Genomic DNA, 18707 nt, shown 5'->3' on the forward strand with positions numbered 1-18707 from the left:
CTTTCCTCTTTCCACATATTCACTGCATTTCAATTGCTGATAATATGCCACTTTATCTAAAGAAAAAGCTTTGATTACTGCCCTCTAAGGTGGCCACAATACTGCATGGTGAGAGCTTAATCTACAATAACATCTTGGGCACCTAGATTTCATTAAGAATACCAGTGTAATCCAGCTTTGGTGCACCAAATATTTGTGTATCCTCAGTAATATGAGCCATAGGCTTGCAGTCACCAAAATGTAGCAAGAGTGCACATAACTTACAGTATTCTATAAGTTGTGCACATGTGACAGCTCCATCCATGCTCCGCCCAGGTGAAAGCCTCATTGCATTTCATGGACCCTTACAGATTAAGGCTTAGTTGCTCTGCTGCCACCTACAGACATGACTGTAAAATTAACTGTGGAAGTGCTAATATTCTGTACATTTATGCAAGTGGCACTTGCTGCTGCTACGACTACTACTTATCATTTATATAGTGCTGCCAGACATATGCAGCGCTGTACATTAAACTTGTAGGAAACAATCCCTGTTTAATAGATCTTACAATCTAATCAAAACAGATAACCAGGACAAATAGGGGTTAGGGAATTTCTTAGAGGGAATAATAAAACATGATATCTGTAAATTGAATAAGTCCAAGGCCGTGACTAGAGTCACTTGTGTGTGTGTTTCCTGCCACATAGGGCCCCGAAGGATGGATCAGTAACTAAGAGCTTCTTTTTTAAGTCAACTCCTGGGTGTAATCCTTCTGTCAAAAAAATGGTTTTCCATTTTCAGTTTAAAAGTCTGTCAGCAGCTGGCCTAGACATACGAGGACAAATCAAAAATTAAAGGCAATTGTTAAATTATGCAATAAGCAGAACAGAGCTAATGAAGTGCAACATATATACTCATGTATTGCCTGTTGGATAACTCATCCACGCACAGTGCAGCGCTCGGTCTTTAGTTGTGTGGCAGCCATGAGGCCAAAAACATGGATGCTCCATTGCAAGATTCCGCCATTGAAGAACAACATGCAGTAGTGCACTTTCTTTGGGCAGAGGGAATGAAACCTGTGGAAATTCACTCACAGATATTGACTCAGTATAGACCAGTGGTCTCAAACTGAAACCCTTTGCAGGGCCACATTTTGGATTTGGAGGTACTTGGAAGGCCTCAGAAAAAATAGGTAATGTTTTATTAAAGAAATGACAATTTTGCATGAGGTAAAACTCTTTATAGTTTATAAATCTTTTCTTTTAGCTAAGTCTTAATAATAATACTGTAATTTATAGCTAAAGAGACATATGATCAAGAAACTGTTTTATTTTACTTTTGTGATTATGATAAACATACCGAGGGCCTCAAAATAGTACCTGGTGGGCCGCATGTGGCCCCCGGGCCACATGTTTGAGACCACTGGTATAGACATAGCACCGTGAATCAACAACAGGTTAATGAGTGGGTAAAAATGTTTAAAGTGGGAGGAACAGGTCATAACTGACAAAGGTCTTTCTGGTCGCCCATCAATATCACGTACACAAGAGCATATTGACAGGGCGGATGCCTTGATTAGAGAAGACCGATGAATAACAGTGTTTCAACTGGCTGCAAATTCGGATATCAGCTATGGATCTGCATTTGTCATAATGCGTGATAACTTGGGATACAGGAAAGTCTGCGCATGATGGGTTCCCAAACAGCTTATTGATCAGCACAAGCAACAGCATGTGGAGGTTGCGACCCAGTTTCTGAGATGGTATGAAGAAGATCCAGGTATTCTGGAGAGAATTGTCACTGGCAGCGAGACATGGGTGCGTCATTGTGACTCAGAGATCAAAGGGCAAACCATGATGAAGTAAAGGAAGCAGTGCTCACATGGCTTTGGGAGCAGCTGAAAAACTTCTCTTGAGGAATTCAGAAGCTAGTTGAACAATGCAACAAATGTATTATCTTGCATGGGGACTATGTGGAAAAGCTATATATTCAATTGCTCACAGTTACTTCTATTAAAGCCGTTAAATATGTTTTGTCATTACTTTTTGATTTGCCCTCATATTAAAACCAATCCGCATGGATGAGAATTAGCCAGTTGCCATTCTCGCAATGAAAGGAAAGGGTTAAAGCATTTCTTGAAGCAGAAGAAATTCATTCACAATTTAAGTCACATTGTTAAAGTAATTGGATGAGAAAAGTACAAGTGCAGGGAAGTAGTACAAAGGTCTTTACAGATTTGGGAGCATTCAGATTAATTGCATTCTTAAAAAAAAATTGTAGGTAGCCTCTATCCACAAACCTGCATTGTTAAACCTTGTTTGGAATGCTTATTGAAACTGGACAAGAGCCTCCTGGAAAGGGCCAATAGAAGAGGGAATCCTTCCTACAATCCTATCATAAATACTGCCAGAAGCATCTCTCCTTGCAATTTGACTTAGTGTTAGCAGTTCCTCAAAGTGCAGTCATGTGCAAGTCATTGGCAGTAGGTCCACTAATTCTAGTTCTAGTTGGTTGGGGCTGAGATCATCGGCAAAAAAAAAAATTTCAGCACCCCCTCGTAGTCTGTTGGTGACATCTCCTCTCCTGAAATCTCCATCTGGGCCTAAAGCATCCGCTTTTCTTACCGGCGGCAAGGCTTGGCGCTGATTTCTCACAGGGTACTACTCCTTAGGAAGGAACTGGCAGCCTACAACTTAAAGAATCATATTTATGTGTCTGAAGAAACCCCCCTGTGGCTCACAATCCGCAGGTTGGCAGTCACTGAACTAGTACCAGGGAGAATGAGTAAAAGGAAGCAGTGAACATAGATAATTGCTTTGGGAGTTTGCAAGTTCTGATGTGCAGAAAAAGGCTGATTGCACATGGATGTTTTTTTTTCCTTTTTCTTTCAAACATCTGTACAACTAGGAGTTCAGTCAGGGTACACTGAACTGTATACAAAATATAGTTGAATGAATCACACCAGTTGAACTGTAGTTTATAGCAGCTGGGGCAGTCAAATAATTATTCAAAAGCAGTTTTGTAGCTTTGAGTGGAAAAGAATTAGTTACCTTTTTCTGCATTGTTTTGTAGGATAGTTCTAGATCTAACAAATCAGACTGTAACCTCAGATGAAATATTGGGATATCTGCCTTTACTTTTGAAAGAACCACCTGAATTTGGAAACTATACTGCAGGCGAAACAGATCTGCAATTTCAAAATACTGTATATGCTCAAATATAAACCTAGATTTTGGGGCCAATATAATGGCCCAAAAATGGGGGGGTCTTTTATATTTGAGTCTTACTACTATTACTTATCATTTATATGGTGCTGCTAGACATAAGCACTGCTGTGCATCAAACATGTAAGAGATAATTCCCTGCTCAATAAAGCTTACAATTAACAGGACAATTAAGGTTAGGGAATTTCCCAAAGAGGGAATGATAAAACAGATATGGATCCATCACAGGCCTCTCCCTGGGCCTACCTTAAGCCCTGCTGGTGCAGTAGTGACCCAGGGCAAGAACGATCCTCCTATTTTCCTGCCTCATGCAGTCTCACTACTCAAAATGGCTGATGTAAGTTCCCACAGTAAGTATATGAGACTTCCGCAAGTTTGGTTTATATTAGAGTCAACCTTTTTTTCGGGGAAAAAAGGTTACCTTGGTTTATATTCAGATGATTTTATATTTGATTATATACAGTAACAAAAGGGCCATTTTACTAAAGGGTGTCACACCCAACGGCCTGGATTCTCAAACCAGTGCAAATGTTTTAGGTGGCCAGTAGGTGCCCAAACTCAGTAAAAAATGCTGTTTAAACTATTTTTTTTTTTATAAACTGAGTTTCAAGGCGCCTATCAGTGCTTTCCAGACATTGCCCCTTTTTCTCATTTGTGTAAAGGTATTTAGTGATTCACTTACCTGTAGGCTTATACTTAACTGGGGGTTTTGATCACCCTGACCCAAGGATTCTAATTTAAAGCCCTCTTCAATAGGTTAGCCAGTCTACTGCTGAAGACATTTCTTCCCTTCTTTAATAGTTCTAGGATCTGTTCAATAATGCATGTGCCAATCAAGTAGTATACAATGCCAAAGAGGCATACATGTGGGCAGAGCATGGGAATGTTGCCAAATGCCATGGGCAATTTATACGTAGAATCTTGTCGGTTGTGTGAACTGCACTGAGGCTGCCAACCTACACCAGCCACTGATCTGTCATAAGTGGGTGTACCTAAATTTTAGCACACCAACGCAGCTTTGTGCTAATATTCTAGAACATATGTATTGTATGGTACAATTCCAGAGTATTTCAAAGACAGGATGACTGTTTATCACCCCAAAAGATCTTTGCGCTCTGAAAATTCAGCTTTGCTGAGGGACAATGTTAATCTGAAATATATAGAAACTTGTGTATTGACCTTTTGTTGTGCTGGGGTAAAGCTATGGAATTCTTTGGTAGGACAGTTAAGGAAATGTGCAGACAGAGGAACTTTTAGAAAATTCTTAAAAACACAATGTTTTTCTTCTGTGTTATGCTTGTTTCTCTTGTTGTCTCCCAATAAAAATGATTAAAAAAACAAACAAACCACAATTGTTTGTTACTGCTTTTTTTTAAAGGGTTTGACTCACCTTGATTGAAGATTTAATGTGAATTTAAATCCTGATGTTTTGTCTGTCTCTTTGCATTGTTTTAAGCATTATGTATGTAAATCACCTAGGGTTAAATGGTATAGAAATTTTAAAAATAAATCAATCAACTTTTTTAGTTAATAGTCCTATACTTTGGAATTTGCTTCTAGCTCATATTCATTTCCATACCTCTTTAGAAACTTTTAAATCGGATTTAATTTTTTTTAGGGCTCCTTTATTCAAGCTGCGCTAACGGGGTTAACACGCGTGACGTTTCATCACACGCTAACCTCCGCGCTGGCCAAAAACTACCGCCTGCTCAAGAGGAGGTGGTAGCGGCTAGCGCGGCTGGTGGTTTAATACGAGCTATTACGCACGTCAAACCGCTAGCGTGGCTTGATAAAAGGAGCCCTTAAATTCTATTTTGAAAGATATGTAGAATTTTTAATTGAGATTGCAATTATGGGCCAAGGAGCAAATCCCTATTGTGTTATCCCATCCATTTTCCTGAATTTATTGTAGTTCTTCCCGTTTTTCCTCCTTTTCATGTCTATGTCAAATTTGTTTTTAATATAATTATTATTAGATTTTAAGCTGCCTAGAAGGATCCCTAGTGGGTGGGCTAGTAAATAAATAATAAACTTGAAACTTGAACTCTTATTGTGGGAAAAAGAGGCTGCTGCAAAACATGTTAAGGCAGTTTTCAGTATTATGTTAATATAACTGTGCATTCATGGATCTTTTTGTTTGTTTCATCAGAAAGACAACTTCTCATTGATGGTTGGATGTCCTGTAGTAACTGTTCATTTAAAAAAGGTTGGTTTTCTTCCAACACATTGGTGAATATTTCCTACTGAAAATTGAACTTTGACAAGAAAGCACAACAAAGGTAGGAATAATTTTTTTTTAAATTCTTTATTCATTTTCAAAACTACAACAGTGCAATACAACCAATGCGACTCATAGTAAAACAATAAAAGCACATTCATCTTTCTCATGTTCATAATCATCCATTTTCCTCCCCCCACCCCTTCACCCAAACAATTATCATTCCGTATAACACAAACATATATTATCATAAATATCCTATCTGAAATCAGCAACTTTGGAATTTACTTGCAATATAAAATGTTGACATAACCAGTCAGGATGGTCATTATTTTTACATGTGGCTCACTCAAAAGCAAAATAAATATTCTAAGTCAGGAATACATATGTAATGTTTTACCGAGGTTCAATAACAACTAAGTACAAGGTTTTTTTTTTTTTTTTTTTTTAAGATTACCAATACTAACACTGTCATTCACACATCTCTGCAAAGACTTCTCTCAACAATAATTAATGGCAAAATTTGGACCGCAGCTTTATTAATTCCCAAAAACCCAATAAATCCATTTGTTATAACAATACATTAAAAACAGTGTAGCATAACCATCACAACCCCTGGAGCTATTTAGTGATGAACTAACTTCACACACAAAATTGTTCCCATAATCCCAATACACCATCCCAGCAGGGCTCGCAGTGCCGCAGAGTCCTGCCGCCACCCATGGCGGTGTCGCACATGAGCAGCTCCAAAAAACAAATCCCCCATTATTTTCATGGCTACACTGGTCTACATTTTCCCCAAAAACATCAATTTTACCGCAGAACTGTGACCAACCTAACCACCCACTCCATTTGGAACAACTGCTTAAGATCTGGAACAACTGCTTAAGCATACTACTTATGGGGAATTTAGAAAACACCTAAAAACATATCTGTTCTTGACGTATCTAGGCAACTGACCTATACAATCTTAGTCCACAACAACTGATCTCTAGAACCACTATCACTAACCCTTAACTTTGTTAACTCTACTCAATCTGTAGCATCTGTTTAAAAATTGTAAACCACATAGAACTTCACGGTCCTGTTATTATTATTATTATTAGAAATGAACCACCCAACCCAGCCCAAGACCCCCAACAACAAAAACAGGTGTGTGGGGGGGGGGAGAGGGGGGGAATGAGCAGGAAACTCTTTTCCCCTACAGAACCCACTCCCTACAAACCTCCCTCCCAAACCAAAAATAATGCGGACCAGCCATAACTTTCTTCCTAAATCTCCAATCCTTCCACCAATCACACCTTTCTTCTCCACAACCAAATCCCTCCTACTTCTCTCCTCACCCACAAATCCCACAACACTCTCTACCGTGATTACCTATCCCACTACCTCCCTATACACCCCCCCAACTCTAACAGTACCCGCCAAACGTTAACCCTTAACTACCCCTTCCTGAATGAACTCCGGGCAAGATGGTAGAAGCACTGATAAAAGACAGCATCTGTGAGCACATAGAAAAAAATGGACTAATGAAAGTGAGCCAACATGGCTTCTGCAAAGGAAGATCGTGCCAAACGAACTTACTGCACTTTTTTGAAGGGATAAACAGCCAGATGGACAAAGGGGAACCCATAGACATCGTTTATCTCAACTTCCAAAAAGCCTTTGACAAGGTACCCCTTGAGTGGCTACTCAGAAAGCTGTAGAACCACGGGGTGGAAGGGGATGTACACAGATGGGTTAAACACTGGTTGGCAGGCAGGAAGCAAAGGGTTGGAGTGAAGGGACACTACTTGGACTGGAGGAGGGTCACGAGCGGTGTTCCGCTGGGGTTGGTACTCGGTCCGTTGCTGTTCAATGTATTTATAAATGACCTAAAAACAGGGACAAAGTGTGAAGTTATAAAATTTGCGGATGACACTAAACTCTGTAGCAGGGTTAGAACCGTGGAGGAATGTGAAGACCTACAAAGGGATCTGAACAAACTGGAGGAGTGGGCGAATAAATGGCAGATGAACTTCAATGTAGAGAAATGCAAGGTCATGCATATAGGGAAAAAGAACCCGATGTTCAGCTACAAAATGGGGGGATTAGTACTAGGGGAAAGTAACCTTGAAAAAGACTTGGGTGTGCTGGTGGATACAACAATGAAGTCAACGACACAATGCGCAGCAGCCTCAAAGAAAGCAAACAGAATGTTGGGTATTATTAAGAAGGGTATCACTACCAGAACGAAGGAAGTCATTATGCCGCTGTATCGTGCGATGGTGCGCCCACATCTGGAGTACTGTGTCCAATATTGGTCATCGTACCAAAAGAAGGACATGGCGATACTTGAGAGGGTTCAGAGAAGAGCGACAAGAATGATAAAAGGTATGGAAAACCTTTCATATGCAGACAGGTTAGAAAGGCTGGGGCTCTTCTCCCTTGAGAAGCGGAGACTCAGAGGAGACATGATAGAGACACACAAGATCATGAAAGGCATAGAGAAGGTGGAGAGGGACAGATTCTTTAGCCTATTGGGAACCACAAGAACAAGGGGGCACTAGGAGAAATTGAAAGGGGACAGGTTCAGAACCAATGCTAGGAAATTATTTTTCACTCAGAGGGTGGTGGACACCTGGAATATGCTTCCGGAGGTTGTGATAGGACAGAGTACATTTTGGGGTTTCAAAGAGGGATTGGATAAATTCCTGAAGGATTTGGGGATTGAGGGATACAGATAGGGGTAGAGATAGGACTATGAAAGGTTAATAGATAGAAGGAAAAAGGGGAACGAAGGGCTTCAGACAAAGGATCACTTTACAGGTCATGGACCTGATGGACCGCCGCAGGAGCGGGCTGCTGGGCACGATGGACCTCTGGTCTGACCCAGCGGAGGCAACTTCTTATGTTCTTATGTTCTTAACTGGCTCAGACAGTGTTACTTGCTCACTTATATGCATGCTGTGAGTACAGATTTGAGCACTAGTTGGTGATCACAGCTCCTGCGGCAATCCTTAGGTCAAAGACCAGTGCCCTAACTGAGTCTAGCCTTACCTGTATATGTTCTGGTTCAGCAGGAACTTGTCTAACTTTGTCTTGAATCCATGGAGGGTGTTTTCCCCTATAACAGCTTCCGGAAGAGTGTTCCAGTTTTCTACCACTCTGGGTGAAGAAGAACTTCCTTATGTTTGTACAGAATCTATCCTCTTTTAACTTTAGACAGTGCCCTCTCGTTCTCTCTACCTTGGAGAGGGTGAACAACCTGTCTTTATCTACTAAGTCTATTCCCTTCATTATCTTGAATGTTTTGATCATGTCCCCTCTCAGTCTCCTCTTTTCAAGGGAGAAGAGGCCCAGTTTCGCTAATCTCTCAATGTGACAGCACATATTTACACCAGCTTGTGGGCTGGTACATGTACATGTAGATTAGTATTTTATAACTTACACATGTACTTTATGGTTCTATCCAAGCTCTGCCGAGTCACTTCCTTTGAAGATATTGTGGAAGAATATTATCTTCCAATAATGTTACCATTCTACCTACAGCAGGGGATGCTCGCCCAAGACTGAATGGACTACATGTTCCAAATCGCACTGGGCTTTACAGCTCAGTGCTGAGCCACCTTAACCAGGTAACCCTGCTGAGTCAAGGAGTGGGGTTCAGCAGGGAGGTGTTTATCTGCCACAGAGGAGAATCACTGGGGAGACGTTCCCACGAGAGAGAGAAAAATCTCTGAGGAAAGAAGGAGTCCCGAGGAGAGAGAAACTTCCCCTTTCCTAGCTGTAAGCTGAGGGAGCCTTGGAAAGATTTGGGATGTGTGCAAGAACCTCCAGGGGTAACGGGTCTCTACTGAAACAGAGTAAGCTAAGCCCATAAGGAGAATACTTGTGGAAGTAACTAAAGGATATGAAACATAAGCAATTGTTTGTGCCTTTCCTGAGTCTGTGAAGAAGCAGATTCAGGTCTCTAGAAAAATAAAAGCTTTCTCAAAGTTACACCTTTGTACAGTGGTTGTGCTGTTTTGAGTACATGTGGTCAGTGCTCTGGGAGAGTCTGGACTGGACTCTGCCACAGACGTCTACCCTTGGGTTACATATAAATATGTACCTTTTTGTAACCATGCATATTAAATGTAATGTAATTTAAAATGAGGCCTTTTGCTTGGAAAAAAAAAATCCTTTATACAATTAGGAAAATGGTGACAGAGTTCAAACAAGCATGAGATGAACACAGAGGATCTCTAATCAGAAAAGAATGGGCATATATATTGAAGGAACTAAGGCCAGTACTGGGCAGACTTGCACAGTCTCTATGTCCCGTATATGGCCATTCAGATGAGGACAGGCTGGTGAGGGCTTCGATAACTGGGATGGTCTAAATGGGCTGGCGTGAGCTTTGATGGAGACTCCAGTAGATAGAAACTAAGCACACTACCAGGCAGAGCTCCGGGTCTCTGATCCAGAAGTATCTAAGAAAAAAGAGCATTTAAATTAAATGAGTAATTTATAGAGCGTGTATGGTTGATCAGACTTGATGGACCGTTCGGGTCTTTATCTGCCATCATTTACTACGTTGCTGTATATAATAGTACTAATAACAATAATTCAGATTATAGTGCATAGAATGGTTAATGGTAGAGACAATTACCAGGTTCTGCCTTGGCCAAAGCACACAGGACTGGGGTCCTACTCTATTGGTTTGCCCCCTTTGCTTCCCTCTCTATCCAGCTCTTCTAGCAGAGCAGGAGCTGCAGAGCTCAGGAGAGGAAGGGAGGCAGACTGGAGAAACAAAACAAAGCAGAGAAGAATTGTGCTGCCCCTCTAAGTCAACTATATATTGAACTGAACTTATTGGATCCAGGTGATATATATTGGGAAGTGTATTGATTCCATACTGGATATAAGCATTACACATAGCAATATAGCCAGTGAAAATAGGCTTTGAGTGAAATCTTCCCGCAGTAGCAAATCATTACAGCGGTGGAGTGGTGGGGCTGAGGTGTCCTTAAAAAACTATATATTGAACTGAACTTATTGGATCCAGGTGATATATATTGTTAGGGGCAGATGCAGAGCTGGAAGATTGTTCATATCGTATTTGTAATTTACATGTAACAGTATGATGCTTCATCTGGGTGCTTTTTTTTTTTTTGGGGGGGGGGGGAATATCCATAGTGAATTTCTATGAGATGAATCTGCATATGGTGAATATTCAGTATATGAACATCTACCTCCTCCATATTCATTGTGGACATCCTGAAAACCAGAATACATGAGGTGTCCCAAAATCAAGCCCAATTTATTGAGATTCAGGGCTCCTTTTACAAAGCCGCACTAGCGGTTTTATCGCACGAACCGGATTAGCCTGCGCTATAGCGTGCACTAGATGGAAATCTACCACCTGCTCAAAAGGAGGCGGTAGCAGCTAACGCATGTGGAAATTTAGCACACGCTATTTCGCACGTTAAGGCCCTAGCGCGGCTTTGTAAAAGGAGCCCTCAGAGTTACCAAGGTGACTACAACAAGAAAACCACCATTTTTAAAAACCTCTTTGCCTCTTAAAGAGTGCATTGAAAATGACAATGCAACAGAGTGATGTTAATATTTGTTTTTTGTCGATTTTTAGTGCCCTATACATTTTCCAAAAGGCAAAAAATAAAATAAAATCTACCCATACTCTTTTCTCTGGAAATGTGCTCAGCTTTAAACATGAAATTGTTCTGTCATATTTTGTCAGCTCTGTTTTTCCCTAATGATATATTGGTCAGCTAAGATGCAAATTTTTTGTGCTTTTTTATTCCCCACACAAATTCCTTCTATCTTCTCAGATAGTATTTTTGATGTTAGAGGAACTGCTTGCTTGACCTCATTGCAGAAGGTTAATAAAGAATGCAAAGGCTTGCAAGGTTGATTCAATCTCCTGTATGTGCACAGGCTGCATAAGTGACCATTACAGTATGTGTCTGGGTCTCATTGCTTTATTTTGCAACTACAGCCATTTGTATGAATGACCACATCTGGTGTGCATTTGGCCACGTAAGGTGATACAAAAGCAAAATAGATTTTCTTGAGCATTAAATCAAATTTTCACTCACTGGACTCCCTAATGTTGGATTTGAAATGTATCAGGTCATTTATTATTTAACTGAATTGCATTTTCTGTTTTAAAATTTGGTACCATATATTTGGTTTTAATAAATGTATGAGTAGATGGAATATTTGAGCCTTATATCTTGGAAGGCCTTCAACAGATTCTTCAAGCTTCAAAGAATTTAATGCTTGTATCAGAAAAATGTCTTTTGAAGAATAATTTTGAACACAAAAAAAATATGATTGAATGAGTTCTGTGATTTTGAAAGTGTTTTATTGCTTTAATTTCCTGTGTTGGTAATTTAACAAGCAGCATAACAGAAGATATACTGTTACAGAGTTTGCAATTTGTTAGAAGGTTTGGGCTGTTTAAAGACTATACATATGTGATGAGAAATAGAAAATCTCTATTTAGCTGGAAAATAAAGAGCTGTGCTGTTAACATTGCAACAGCTTTAACTGAAGTAAAGTACTATATTGACTGATAAGTTACTCTTACAAGTGCAATATGTACTGTATGTAATAAGGGCCAAATTAGAAACATAGAAAATGACAGCAGATAAAGGCCAAAATGGCCTAATAGTTTGCCTCTCCATAGCATCCACTATCTCTTCTTCTTCCTAAGAGATCTCACATGCCTTCCCCATGCTATCTTGAATTCAGATACAGTCTTCATCCCTACCACCTCCACCTGGAGACTATTCCATGCATTACCACCCTTTCTGTAAAGAAGCATTTTCTTAGATTACTCTTGAGCCTATCACCTCTTAATTTCATCCTATACCCTCTCCTTCTGGAGTTTTCCTTCATTTGAAAAAGATTCATCTCCTGTACATTAATACCATGGAGATACAGCATTTAAATGTCTCTATCATATCCCCTCTCTCCTGTCTTTCTTCTAGAGTATACATATTAAGCTCTCTAGGTCTATCCCTATATGAGTTTGACGAAGACCACTAACCAATTTTGTAGCAGCCCTCTGATCCGACTCTGTCCTATTTATATCTTATGAAGGTGCGGTCTCCAAAATTGTACACAGTATTCTAAATGGGGCCTCACCAGAGATTTATATAACCACATTATCACCTCCCTTTTCCTTCTAGCTATTCCTTTCTTTGTGTACCAAAGCATCTTCTTGTCTTTGACCGTCACCTTTTCTATCTGTTTTGCCACCTTGAGATAATCAGACACAATCACCTTCAAGTCCCACTCTTCTTCCATGCACAGAAGTTCTTCGCTTCCTATACTATACCGTTCTCCTGGAGTTTTGCAGCCAAGTTCATGACCCTGCATTTTTTAGCCTTAAATCTTAGTTGCCAATTACTAAACCATTCTTCTAGCTTAATTATCTAGAATCTGCCTAATGTTACTCACATCCTCCATGGTGTCTACCCTATTATAGAGCTTGGTATTATCCGCAAAAGAAGACTAACTTTGACAGACAGTCCTTCTGCAATATCACTCACAAAAAATTATATAGAGTTGGCCCAAGGACAGATCCCCGGGAAGCTCCACTAACAACATCCTTTTCCTCCTTGCAAACTCCAGTTTACTACCCTTTGTCTCGTTCCACATAACTAGCTTTTAATCCAGTTCATCACTTTGGGGTCCATGGTGCCTAATAAATCAGCAATGATCAGAATGGTGCTTAGGTGATTCTATAAAAGTTTCCCGCTAGATATAGAATCACGCTTAGTGGCTTTACGAGCAATAACATTTAGGCAAACCCATTTGTGCCAAGGAAAACGAGACATAAATACCTGCATCTACAGTAAGTAATGCATGGATCAGCATATTCTATAACAATGTTCTTAACATTTAGGAACATCCATGATCCACCCTTGGTCCTGCCCCCTTTTGAGATTCACACACTAGAAGTGATGTGCACCACTTTATACAATGGGCTAGATTCACTAAGCAATCCGATTGTGTACAGATCGGTGTGCGACCTCTTTGTGACCAGATTTCCCTCTGACCCGATTCACTAACCTCTCCTCCGATCCGTGCATTCAAATGAGGGGAAACAGCATGCAAAGTAGGCAGGGACGCGATTCACTAAACAAATCTGGGACACCAACTGGGCTAGCCGATCAACAGAAGAAGCACTCTGCCCCGATCTTCCAGCTCTGCCCTCTGCCCTGATCTTGCCCTGCTCTGTCCAGATCATGCCCTGCTCTCTGCTCCGAGCTCCGCTCCGATCTTCCAGCCCTGCTTTCTGTCCTGATCTTGCCCTGCTCTATCCAGATCATGCCCTGCTCTCTGCTCCGAGCTCCGCTCCGATCTTCCAGCCCTGCTTTCTGTCCTGATCATGCCCTGTTCTCTGCCCCGAGCTCTGGATTTCTGCCACCTTCCCTGCAGTGCGAGCCCATGGGTTTAAAGTGGGGCTGCACGCTGCAGTGCAGCCCCACTTTAAACCCGTGGGCTCGCACTACAGGAAAGGCAGCAGAGAATAGGAGAGTCAACGGGTTAAGGCCTAGTGTGTTCTGGCTGATTGCCCCTCCCTACCTGCCTCCCTCCCTGCCTGCAAGTGTGCTCCTTGCGCGGAGAGAGCATGCGCAGACCATCTACAGAGAAAGCAGATGGTCTGTGCATGCGTCAGGATCACACACTAGCGATCCGTGCAGTCGGAGGAGGGGGGGGCGTTCCTCCGATCGCCCTCATTTTAATTTTGTTGTTTTGTGAATTGTTCGGGCCTGCACTGATTGGTTACAGATTGGTAAGTGAATCTAGCCCAATGTGTTTACAAAAGTTGTGCATGTAACTTCTAATTAATGCCAGATAGCATCAAACATTAGATGTTAATTGCTAATTATCGACACCGATTGGTTTGTTAAACAATTACTTGCACCAATTTGTACCTGCAATTTAGGATGCAAATCTATTGGTATAGGCCTAATTTTTTTTTGCTACATGACTCATATGCCATTAGATTCAAAGAAACTTAGAGGTTGATATTCCATTTAAGGAGACAGGGGAGGCTTCTGCCTACTTAAACTATGCTGAGTGGGCTGGCCACCGATACTTGGTGGCACTTACCCAAGTAGTGTCGCTGAATATTGGCTCAGACCAGTGTGGCAAGGCTGGATAATAGTTCAACAGTACAGGGTTAGCGTCAAGAAGGCATCAGTAGTTATGGAGGCACCAGTTATAATGAGTGCTGGCATCTAAGTGGGCAGATAGGAGGCACAGAAAGCAGTCCTAGCTTTACGGACTTAGCTTTGTGGGTTCTAGCACTGAATATTGGCTGACAACTGCTTAACTTCCAGGTGCCGCCTGACCCTGAATATTTACTGCTGATGCCCAGACATGGTCTTGGTCCACTGATTGCCGCGCATGCTAGCTGCCACCGCCTCCTTTTGAACAAGCGGTAGATTTTCGGCTAGCGCATGCTATAACGCGTGCTAATCCGGTGCGTGCGCTAAAATACTTAGCACATCTTCGTAAAAGGAGCCCTTACTCTCATTGGTGGAACTTTTTATTTGAGATACCCATGCAAATCTATAGTGAGATATCAATCTTTGAACTATGTTTTCTTTGAACCTTCTCACCTAACTGCTTTTATATCTACGAAGTGCCTTTAATGAATATGACGTTTAGAGCTCTTAGAATGGATTATACTCAGTATCCAGGCGCTTAATGAAAAATCGTGGTTTATTATAAATGATTCTTTAATTTCCTTAAATACTTCACTCTCTGTAATTTTGGATCCAAATTGTGGACTTGAGAAAGTTTATTCTATTATATTTTCTTGCCCTTTTTTCTTATTCCCTCTTTAATTTGAATCTAGACCATATCATTCTTTTCTGTACAAGTGTTTTGTTTGATATAATTATGAAAAATGCTGACTTTTGTGGACTGTATATTGACCAGTGTGGCGCAGTGGTTAAAGCTACAGCCTCAGCACCCTGAGGGTTGTGGGTTCAAACCCACGCTGCTCCTTATGACCCTGGGCAAGTCACTTAATCACCCCATTGCCCCAGGTACGTTAGATAGATTGAGCCCGCCGGAACAGAGAGGGAAAACTGCTTGAGTACCTGAATAAATGCATGTAAACCGTTCTGAGCTCCCCTGGGAGAACGGTATAGAAAATTGAATAAAAATAAACAACTAATGTTATTTCATTTGTGAAGCATGTATAATATGACTTTTGCCATTTGGTTTCTGTAGCGCAAAGGTGCCATGAAAGTTAAAATCCAAACTAATAACTGGCATTAACAAAAGATGAACAAAATATTAATATACCACACACCGGGGCTGAGAGTACACTGCTGATAATCACACGTAAAGGTATCCTCAGCATGCCACCCAAGCAATATAGCTAATTGTGGCGGTTTGTTGGAAAGTCAAAGGGCTCCTTTTACTAAGGTGCGTTAGGGCCTTAACGCGTGGAATAGTGCACGCAAAATTGACGCGCACATTAGACCTTAACGCCAGCACTGAGCTGGCATTATTCTAGAAGTGTACCGCGCGGTTTAGCGCGCAGTAATTTTGTGCGTGCCCTAAAAACGCTAGCGCACCTTAGTAAATGGAGCCCTAAGTATACAGCTTTTGCAGACCTGGTTCTGGCATTATCCCCGACCCTGATGATGTCGACGGAGCTGGTGTAGCAGCAATTATTGAAGCTAAGTTCAAACGCTGTTACAAAAAGTTATGAATATAAAAGTATTTTAAAAGTGATATAATGAAAAGTATTAAGGAAACATAATGAAAAATTGTGGCATCACACTTTAGTTGTAAGGATCGATGAGGAGTACTGCCACACTTAGGGCTCCTTTTGCTAAGGTGCGCTAGAGTTTTTATCGCACGCGCAAAACCGCGTGGTAAGCTTCTAGAATAACGCTAGCTCAATGCTGGTATTAAGGTCTAGCCCACGCTATTCCGCGCATTAAAGCCCTAACGTACCTTTGTAAAAGGAGTCCTAAGCTATATTGCTTGGGTGGCGATCGGAGGATCATTTTAAGTGTGAATATCAGCGCTGGTGTATGGTATGTTAATATGAAAGTTAAAATGACATTTGGCACTTGCACCATTTTACTCATGCAGACCTATACACACTTAACAAGAACACTGCAAAATAAGAGTCCTACACATCTGTTGGCAATAACTTGGCCGCAGCTTTACTTTTCTTCAACACAAATTCAATTTAACAATGAAATTCCATTATAACTCTTCTTTCTAGGCAGCCTCCCAACTCTCCTTTTCCCCATCAGCTAGTGGTCACAATCTAGCTGCTCTGTCTCAACCAAATCTAGGTAATCATGTTCAGTCCCAACAAGTGTCCCATCTGCAAGACCTGTTGTGTCACCTGGCCTCACAACTTTCTGTGGCGGTGTTGCACACAGTATACAACATCCATAATTCCTCTTATACCGCTCACAAAACTGCTGGCTGTCTGAAAGGACACCCCAACGTGCAAAAAATGCTCATCATAATTCAGCCAGGCCCTCCAACCATAAATCCCATACACTCAAAGTCAAATCAGCATAACGTAATAACCCAGGCTATATAACTGGTTTTGTGCTGCCCAGCAATTTAGCATAAACATTAAAATCTAACAAACAGTTCAAAATTGTACAAGACACTTGACCCTTTTTTCTCTTACCCTCTTACTTAGAATAATCACCTTTCTTCTTCTCAAAGCCATCCTGCTCCCACTCCAATAAAGAAAATAAATCTACATATCTACCCTTTAAAACCCTATGCTTCAGCTTCTGAGAAAGCTGACCATATAAAGAGGCAATCTCACACAAAGTATGCCCACAGAGTGAAAATTGCACACCACCACCAGTAGGAACCACCAGACCAGAAGCAGCCTGAGATTGTGTATTAACAGGCACAGCCTCTGAAGAGGAGGAAGAAGAGGGGGAAATGAGAAGAGTCCCATGAATATGCAGACTCTCAAACCCACATGAGATCACCCACTGGAACCCACCAACTTCTTTTCTCTATCTAAATGCTTGACAACATGCTGTAAGTAACATAGTAACATAGTAGATGACGGCAGATAAAGACCCGAATGGTCCATCCAGTCTGCCCAACCTGATTCAATTTAAATTTTTTCTTCTTAGCTATTTCTGGACAAAAATTCAAAGCTCTACCCGATATAGTGCTTGGGTTCCAACTGCCGAAATCTCCGTCAAAACTGACTCCAGCCCATCTACACCCTCCCAGCCATTGAAGCCCTCTCCAGACCATCCTCCCTCAAACAGCCACATACAGACACAGACCGTGCAAGTCTGCCCAGTACTGGCCTTAGTTCAATATTTAATATTATTTTCTGATTCTAGATCCTCTGTATTCATCCCACGTTTCTTTGAACTCCGTCACCATTTTCCTCTCCACCACTTCTCTCGGGAGCGCATTCCAGGCATCCACCTGTAAAGTAGAATTTCCTAACATTGCTCTTGAATCTACTATCACTTAACCTCAAATTATTGTAAGGCTGCCGCTGACAATTATGTCCTCTGATTTTTACCATTATCCTTTCTCTGGAAAAGATTTTGTTCTATGTTAATACCCTTCAAGTATTTGAATGTCTGAATCATATCTCCCCTGTCCCTCCTTTCCTCGAGGGCACAGGTGTCAAAGTCGGTCCTCGAGGGCCAGAATCCAGTCGGGTTTTCAGGATTTCCCCAATGAATCTGCATGAGATCTATTTGCATGCACTGCTTTCAATGCATATTCATTGGGGAAATCCAGAAAACCCGACTGGATTCCGGCCCTCGAGGAGGGACTTTGACACCCCTGCTCTAGGGTATACATATTCAGGGCTTCCAGTCTCTCCTCATACGTCTTCTGGTGCAAGCCTCCTATCATTTTCGTCGCCCTCCTCTGGACCGCTTCAAGTCTTCTTATGTCCTTCGTCAGATATGGTCTCCAAAATTGAACACAATATTCCAAGTGGGGCCTCACCAACAACCTGTACAGGGGCATCAACACCTTCTTCCTTCTACTGGATACACCTCTCTTTATACAGCCCAGCATCCTTCTGGCTGCAGCCACCGCCTTGTCACACTGTTTTTTCGCCTTTAGATCTTCGGACACTGTCACCTCAAGGTCCTGTCCGTGCATATCAGCTTCTCAGCTCCCAGCATATACGGTTCCTTCCGATAGTGATGCAAAAATGTTTTTAGCATGCAGACACGTACCCAAAGATTTCTCCTTACTCATCCTAGAGCTTCCTGCAGCACCCCTGAGCTTTACTACTATG

The 18707-nt window shown here is 41.4% G+C and overlaps 1 protein-coding gene across 3 annotated transcripts in view; it reads left to right on the forward strand.

The window, feature by feature from the left end:
• Positions 1-18707, forward strand: part of TENM3 (teneurin transmembrane protein 3) — a 2583516-nt gene that overhangs the window by 1359 nt on the left and 2563450 nt on the right. For all 3 annotated transcript variants that reach the window (XM_033942956.1, XM_033942961.1, XM_033942964.1), the window contains exon 2: positions 5354-5483. The gene's annotated coding sequence lies outside the window, so the exon portion shown is untranslated. The remainder of the gene's footprint in view (positions 1-5353; positions 5484-18707) is intronic.

The sequence above is a fragment of the Geotrypetes seraphini genome, chromosome 1 (genome assembly GCF_902459505.1).
Source record: "Geotrypetes seraphini chromosome 1, aGeoSer1.1, whole genome shotgun sequence".
NCBI classification, from domain to species: Eukaryota; Metazoa; Chordata; class Amphibia; order Gymnophiona; family Dermophiidae; genus Geotrypetes; species Geotrypetes seraphini.